The 9161-nt window shown below is 47.6% G+C and overlaps 1 pseudogene; it reads left to right on the top strand.

Annotated features, from left to right (window-relative positions):
* The first annotated feature begins 990 nt into the window (after positions 1 to 990).
* On the top strand, positions 991 to 1108 carry LOC126253970 (5S ribosomal RNA; annotated as a pseudogene).
* Positions 1109 to 9161: the final 8053 nt, after the last annotated feature.

The following is a 9161-nucleotide window of genomic DNA, read 5'->3' on the forward strand; positions in this document are numbered from 1 at the left end:
TCTCTGTTGCACTCTCATTGAAATATTTAGAACATTGTACTAAAAGCAGAACCAAATTATTTAAATGAAAGTGAATTTTTAATATACGTTACCAGATTTTTAAATTAAACTAAAAAGTATAAAAATAATTTGTTCTAGCCCCATACAGATTCCTAATCGCATACCTATAGTCTTGATAATTTGTAATTGTCCATTTATAGTAATGAAAATACTACGTGAAACGTACATTCCCATCCCTTTATATTGTACATTGAGTTACCCGTTCAGTATCCTCATAAACTTTCTCTATCTCGTCATCTTCAGCTTCCAAAGTCGGCATAGGTACCTGAACTATCGTTGTTGGTGTTGGTTTGCTGTCGATTCTGACGAGAACAACCCTATCAGTAAACTCACTCTCTGCCCCACCTTCCTTTTCATAACAGATCCTACTTCCGTTATACATTTTCTGCTGCTGTTGATATTACGATTTAGTCGTCCGATCAGAAATCCAGTCTTCTTTCTGTTTCACTTCATTGACTCCTACTATACCTAGACTGAGCCATAGCATTTCCGCTTTCAGGTTTTCTAGCTTCCCTACCACGTTCAAACTTCTGATATTCCACGCCTCGACTTGTGAACGTTATCCTTTCGTTGCTTTCGGGGTTTACCTGGCTGCAAACAGACCCAATTGTTCCCTAGCACCTGCACGGTAGTTAGACTGGCGCATGGGGTTTGCCAGGTCAGTTCAGTCCTACGAGTTGTCTGAGCCAGGAGCCGACCACACCAGCAGTTCATCACAGTTCCTGCTAAGGAAGAATATCATACTCCAGCCAGTAACCTCTGCCATGTGGAGCTGCCGACACCATCACTCAGCATCAACAAGATGTGGCCTCTACACCAGGGACGTATGTCAACTTCTGTACTGGTCGTCGTAGTGCTTCATGTCATTAACTTTGCATTCTCAAGTGAATCCAGAAATTAGCTTTGACGTTTTCTTGGGGGGGGGGAGGGGGCAACGGCCTTACCGCAGTGGTTACACCGGTTCCCGTGAGATCACCGAAGTTAAGCGCTGTCGGGCGTGGTCGGCACTTGGATGGGTGACCATCCAGATCGCCATGCGCTGTTGCCATTTTCCGGGGTGCACTCAGCCTCGTTGATGCCAGTTGAAAAGCTACACGACCGAATAGTAGCAGCTTCGGTCAAGAATACAATTATCACGACCGGGAGATCGGTGTGCTGACCCCACGCCCCTCCTATTCGCATCCTCTACTGAGGATGACACGGCGGTCGGATGTCCCGGTAGGCCACTCGTGGCCTGAAGACGGAGTTTTCTTGGGGCCTTCCACCAACCAGTCAGTTTTTGTGGAGCTCACGTGCTGACACGACACATCTAGCTACTGTCCATGTACAAACTAACCGTAAAGAGGAGATTCAGTTGATTAGTTTCATTGTTAATAAACGTTTTCAGCATTGTTTACTGGGCTGTGGTTTCTTTGGGCCTCCAGCGGCGCGATACGTATCAGTCAGAGGCAGGGCGCTGATTATGTACTTAACTTGCATCTCTTCAGAACAGAAGTGCTACAGTACACTAGTAAACTGAGTGACAAAAGCCATGGGATACCTCGTAATATCGTGTCGGAACTCCTTTTACCAGGCGTAGTGCAGCGACTCGAAGTAGCATGGACTCAGCAAGTCGTTAAAACCTCCTGCAGAAATACCGAGCCATTCTGCATCTACAACCGTCCATAATGGCGAAAATGTGGCTCTTATAGGACTTCGTGCACGAACTGACCTCTCGATTATGTGCGAATAAATGTTCGATGCTATTCATGTCGGTGGATTTGGGTGGCCAAATTATTCACTCGAATTGCCCAGAATGTTCTCCAAACCAATTGCGAACAATTCTGACCCGGCAACATGCCGTATTGTTATCCATAAAAATTCCATCGTTATATGGAACTGAAGTCCACAAGTGGCTGCGTAGGTCTCAAAGTAGCCGAACACAACCATTGCCAGTCAGTGATCGGTTAAGTTGGACCAGAGGACCCAGTCCGTTCCATGTGAACACAGCCCACACCATTATGGAGCCACCACCAGATTGCACAGTGCCTTGTTGACAAGTTGGGTCCATGGTTTCTTAGAGTCTGCGCCACACTTGAGACCTACCATCAGCTCTTGCAACTGAAATCGTGACTCATCTGATCAGGCACGGTTTTCCAGTAGCCTAGGGACCAGCCGATAAGGTCACGAGACCAAGAGAGGCGCTGCAGGCGATGTCCTGCTGTTAGCAAAGGCACCCGCGCCAGTCGTCTGCTACCATAGCCTATTAAAGTCCAATTTCGCCGCACTGTCCTGATGAATACGTTTGCCGTACGTCCCACATTGATTTCTGCTGTTACTTCACGCAGTATTGCTTGCCTCTTAGCGATTACAACTTTGCGTAAACTCCGCTGCTCTCGGTCGTCAGTTGAAAGGTGTTGGCCGCTGCATTGACTGAAATTTGGCGTTCTCGGCATACTCTTGATACCTTGGACATCGAAATACTGAATTTCCTAACGATTTCCGAAATGAAATTTCCCGCCCGTCTAGCTCCGACTACCATTCCTCGTTTAAAGTCATTTAATTCCCGTTGAGCGGCTGTAATCACGTGGGAAACATCACCTGAGTTCATATGACACCTCCGCCAAAGCACTGCCCTATTATACCCCGTGTACGCGATACTACCGCCATCGCCTCAGAGTACATCTCTTCAGAATAGAAGTTTTACAATATAATGGATTAAAAATTCTGTGGTGGACATAAAAATGGTTTTAGACATCAGAAATTATGTCGACAGTGCGAACCCATACGTGAGGAAAGTAATGCTTTTTCGTTTTTTCTCCAAGAATGCTACAACGAACATTACCGGTTTACATTTTAAAAATGAGTTAGACTTGACATACACACACTGTCAAGTTAATAAAAGGTCGCCTTCTCACGGCCCTCCCAGCATTTGTCAGTGACCAGCATTTTACACGTTTTCCGCTGCTGGCAGCAGGGAAAGAGCGTGTCGCTGGGAGTGCGGGAGGCGGCGCGCCGCGTGTTCCCATTAGCGGGCCTGTTACGTCACTCCGCCCGGGCGGCCGCCTCGGGCGAGCGTCTACAAAGAGGGTGGCGGGCCGGCCGACGCTCGCTGGCTAATTAGTGTGCAGGCGACAGCAGGGGCCGCCTCCAGGCGCGGCGATGGCAATTACGGGGAGGAGAGGGCCGGGGAGCGTGTGTGCCACGTCCCCGGGTCTCGCCATTTTTTTCTCACTACCCACGGGACCACCCCTCCAGGTTCCTTCACTCCATACCTTCACAACATTCAAAACTACGCGCCCCGTCGAGTAGCAGGTCTTACATTTAGATTGATTCCATCACACACGCTTATTACACTGAAGGAAAAAAGATCACAAAAATAATTAATGTAGAGTAATGAAATTTTGGGAATACTTTTGTCTAGGTAACACATTGCAAGATCACAGGTTAATATAAGTGCGAGATAAGCCATTGCAAATGTGAAATGCTGGTACACTACTGGCCATTACAACTGCTACACCAGGATGAAATGCAAATGATAGACGGGTATTCATTGGACAAATATATTGTACTAGAACTGACATGTGATTACATTTTCACGCAATTTGGATGCCTAGATCCTGAGAAATCAGTACCCAGAACAACCACCTCTGGCCGTAATAACGGCCTTGATACGCCTCGGCATTGAGTAACACAGAGCTTGGATGGCATGTACAGGCACAGCTGCCCATGTAGCTTCAACATGATACCACAGTTCATCAAGAGTAGTGACTGGCGTATTGTGACGAGCCAGTTGCTCGGCCACCAATGACCAGACGTTTTCAATTGGTGAGAGATCTGGAGAATGTGCTGGCCAGGGCAGCAGTCGAACATTTTCTGTATCCAAAAAGGCTCGTACAGGACCTGCAACATGCGGTCGTACATTGTCCTGCTGAAATGTAAGGTTTCGAAGGGATCGAATGAAGGGTAGAGCCACGGGTCGTAACACATCTGAAATGTAACGTCCACTGTTCGAAGTGCCGTCAGTGCGAACAAGAGATGACCGAGACGTGTAACCAATGGCACCCCATACCATCAAGCCGGATGATACGCCAGTATGGCGATGAAGAATACATACTTCCAATGTGAGTTCACCGCGATGTCGCCAAACACGGATGCAACCATCATGATGCTGTAAACAGAACCTGAATTCATCCGAAAAAATGACACCATCGCAGGCGCTCCTGTCTGTGATGCAGCGTCAAGGGTAACCGCAGCCATGGTCTCCGAGCTGATAGTCCATGCTGCCGCAAACGTCGTCGAGCTGTTCGTGCAGATGGTTGTTGTCTTGCAAACGTCCTCATCTGTTGACTAAGGGATCGAGACGTGGCTGCACGATCCGTTACAGCCATGCGGATAAGATGCCTGTTATCTCGACTGCTAGTGATACGAGGCCGTTGGGATCTAGCACGGCGTTCCGTATTACCCTCCTGAACCCACCGATTCCATATTCTGCTAACTGTCATTGGATCTCGACCAACGCGAGCAGCAATGTCGCGATACGATAAACCGCAATCGCGATAGGCTACAATCCGACCTTTATCATAGTCGGAAACGTGATGGTACACATTTCTCCTCCTTACACGAGGCATCACAACAACGTTTCACCAGGCAACGCCGGTCAATTGCTGTTTGTGTATAAGAAATCTGTTGGAAACTTTCCTCATGTGAGCACGTTGTAGGTGTCTCCACCGGTGGCAGCCTTGTGTGAATGCTCTGAAAAGCTAATCATTTGCATATCACAGCATCTTGTTCCTGTCGGTTAAATTTCGCGTCTGTAGCACGTCATCTTCGTGGTGTAGCAATTTTAATGGCCAGTAGTGTACATTAATGACCGATGTATTCGCCAGAATGTCGAATTCAAGTATGCAATCGTGCATGCATTACGTTATACAGGTGCCGGATGTGGGATGGTGTTCCATGCTGTTGCAGTTGTTAACTCAATACAGGGGCATATAATGATCTTGTGGATGCCTCTGGAGTTGTTGTCTGATGTCCCGTATGTGCTCGATTGTACAGAGATCTGGTGGTCCAACAGGCCAAGGCAACACGTGGACATTTTGTAGGGCATGTTGGATTACAACATCAATCTGTGGGCCAACGCTGGAAAACACCTCCTGGAATACTGTGTATGAATGGCAGCACTACAGGTCGAATCGCCAGACTGACAAACAAGTTTGCAGTCAGAGTACGTGGGTTAGCCACGAGAACACTCCAGGCTACAATGCCGTGTGTAGGTCCAGTGTGTCCAGCACACCTACAGGTTGGATGCAAGCCCTCAATTGGCCTCTTTGTAACCAACTTGCGGACATCAGTGGCACTGAGGCAGAATCGGCTTTCATCCACCCCGCCCACCCTCCAATGAACTCTCGCTTGACACCGCTGAAGCCACATACGGCAGGGGTTTGGGGTCAGTGGAACGCACGCTGCAGGGCTTCTGGTTCTGAGCTGTCCTTGTAGAAGAGATTTGTAGCACTTTGTTATGTCAATGTGGTGTCAACTGCTGCTTAAATTGGTGCTACAGGTGCAGTACGAAGCGCCAGAGCCATACGCCGAATATGATGGTCTTTCGTCTCGGTTGTGCCATGTGGCCGTCCGGCAGTCGGTCGTCTTTCGACCGTACATTGTCGCAACCACCGCTGGTTGCAATCATGTACAGTGGTTACATTCCTGCCAAGTATTTCTGCAATATCGCAATAGGAACATCCAACTTCTCGTAGCCCTGATAAAAGACCTCGTCCAAACTGTGAGGTGTTGTTAATGGCGTCTTTGTCGCCTTAAAGGCATTCTTGACCAATATCCATTCACCACGTCCAACCTCACAGGTAACTAATTCTCACGACCGTTACAGCGTATATTTAAAGGAAACCTGATTTGCATCCTCAAGCTACAAGGGCCATTCTTATGCGACGGCATGAAATTTTAGTAGACATCTTTCAGATGTAGAAACGCGCGTACCAACTTTCGTTTATGTCGAACAGCTACTTCTTTGTGTTGCAATTTTCTTCCGTCAGTCTATAAAATGTACGTACATAAGTAAGTTTCACATCTTCTCCTAAACCAAACTTGGTACACATATCACTTACTATCTAGAAAAAATCCCTGTGGGGGTAAGACCCACTTACCTATCAAACACGTGGGGGTGACAAATCAGTGTAGCACGATGCGCGAAGACCCATACTTTATTCATCCAGTATTTGAGAGTGAGAGCACTTGGAGACTCGCAACAAATATTACAGATCATTTCAGACATATAAGAATTTTTTTTTCTCGCCGACAACTCCCACATTTTAATGGAGGGAAAAAGTTTCTCGCTTGCTACATTTTCACTGTTCATGCAGTAAAACTACCGCATGAAGCATGACGTTATAATTTATTACTTCTCTACTACTACTATTGTTCGCAACACGTTTTTATACAGTAGTCACATATGCCACTGGATGTACCTACAGTATTATATAATTGTACAACGCGTTGTTCAGGAGATATGGCGTCATAAATACACACATCAAAAAAAGTTTTGCATCACCCCGGTTCCCAGAACTCCTGAAGATAGACATTGACTGTGGCTATTGTATAACAGACACAGTCCCTTTGACTATTCACAGATGTCACTAAACCCGCTCAAAGATGTAAGCAACCGTGCATGAGCAGTGCCTAGTAGACGAAGGGGGTCCGACAGTCGATCAATTCCAGTCATTCCACCAGGAAGGAGGTACACGGCTCGTGTTGTCTGTAGTTCAACCGTGCCTAGACGGTCAATACCGCGGTTCGATCGCGTCCGCATTGTTACTTCGTGCCAGGAAGGGCTCCCAACAAGGGAAGTGTCCAGCCGTCTCGGAGTGAACCAAAGCTGTGTTGTTCGGACATGGAGGAGATACAGAGGCACAAGAACTGTCAATGACATGTATCGCTCAGGCCGCCCAAGGGCTACTACTGCAGTGGATGACCGCTACCTACGGATTATGGCTAGGAGAAACTCTGACAGCAACGACACCATGTTAAATAATGCTTTTCGTGCAGCCACAGGACGTAGTGTTACAACTGTGTGCAATCAGCTGCATTATGCACAACTACACTCCCGACGTCCATGGCGAGGTCCATCTATGCTACTACGACACCATGCAGCGCGGTACAGTTGGGCCCAACAACATGCCAAATGGACCGCTCAGGATTGGCATAACGTTCTCGTCACCTATGAGTGCCGCACATGCTTTCAACCAGACAATCGTCGGAGACGTGTGTGGAGGCAACTCGATCAGGCTAAAACCTTAGACACACTGTGCAGCGAGTGCAGCAAGGTGGAGGTTCCCTGCTGTTTTGGGGTGGCATTATGTGGGACCGACGTACGCCGCTGGTGATCACGGAAGGCGCCGTAACGGCTGTACGATACGTGAATAACATCCTCCGATTGATAGTGCAACAATATCGGCAGCATATTGGCGAGGCATTCGTCTTGATGGACGACAATTCGCGCCCCCATCGTGCACATATTGTGAATGACTTCTTTCAGGATAACGACACCGCTCCACTAGAGTGGCCAGCATGTTCTCCAGACATCAATCCTATCGAACATCTACATCTACATACGTACTCCGCAATCCACCATACGGTGCGTGGCGGAGGGTACCTCGTACCACAACTAGCATCTTCTCTCCCTGTTCCACTCCCAAACAGAACGACGGAAAAATGACTGCCTATATGCCTCTGTACGGGCCCTAATCTCTCTTCTCTTACCTTTGTGGTCTCTCCGCGAAATATAAGTTGGCGGCAGTACAATTGTACTGCAGTCAGCCTCAAATGCTCGTTCTCTAAATTTCCTCAGTAGCGATTCACGAAAAGAACGCCTCCTTGCCTCTAGAGACTCCCACCCGAGTTCCTGAAGCATTTCCGTAACACTCGCGTGATGATCAAACCTACCAGTAACAAATCTAGCAGCCCGCCTCTGAATTGCTTCTATGTCCTCCCTCAATCCGACCTAATAGGGATCCCAAACGCTCGAGCAGTACTCCAGAATAGGTCGTATTAGTGTTTTATAAGCGGTCTCCTTTACAGATGAACCACATCTTCCCAAAATTCTACCAATGAACCGAAGACGACTATCCGCCTTCCCCACAAGTGCCATTACGTGCTTGTCCCACTTCATATCTCTCTGCAATGTTACGCACAAAAATTTACTCGACGTGAATGTGTCAAGAGCTACACTACTAATGGAGTATTCAAACATTAAGGGATTCTTTTTGCTATTCAGCTGTATTAATTTGCATTTATCTATATTTAGAGGAGGAGGAGGAGGAAATTAGTGTTTAACGTCCAGTCGACAACGAGGTCATTAGAGACGGAGCGCTAGCTCGGGTGAGGGAAGGATGGGGAAGGAAATCGGCCGTGCCCTTTCAAAGGAACCATCCCGGCATTTGCCTGAAGCGATTTAGGGAAATCACGGAAAACCTAAATCAGGATGGCCGGAGACGGGATTGAACCGTCGTCCTCCCGAATGCGAGTCCAGTGTGCTAACCACTGCGCCACCTCGCTCGGTTATATTTAGAGTTAGCTGCCATTCTTTACACCAATCACAAATCCTGTCCAAGCCATCTTGTATCTTCCTACAGTCACTCAGCGACGACACCTCGCCGTACACCACAGCATCATCAGCAAAGAGCCGCACATTGCTATCCACTCTATCCAAAAATCATTTATGCAGATTGAAAACAACAGCGGACCTACCACACTTTCCTGGGGCACTCCAGATGATACCCTCACCTCCGATGAACACTCACCATCGAGGACAACGTAGTGGGTTCTATCACTTAAGAAGTCTTAGAGCCACTCACATATTTGGGAACCAATCCCATATGCTCATACCTTATTTAGGAGTCTGCAGTGGGGCACCGAGTCAAACGCTTTCCCGAAGTCAAGGAATATGGCATCCGTCTGATACCCTTTATCCATGGTTCGCAAGATATGTGAAAAAAGGGCGAGTTGCGTTTCGCAGAAGCGATGCTTTCTAAAGCCGTGCCGAGGCATGGACAGCAACTTCTCTGTCTCAAGGAAATTCATTATATTCTAACTGAGAATATGTTCGA

The sequence above is a fragment of the Schistocerca nitens genome, chromosome 4 (genome assembly GCF_023898315.1).
Source record: "Schistocerca nitens isolate TAMUIC-IGC-003100 chromosome 4, iqSchNite1.1, whole genome shotgun sequence".
Taxonomy (NCBI): Eukaryota; Metazoa; Arthropoda; class Insecta; order Orthoptera; family Acrididae; genus Schistocerca; species Schistocerca nitens.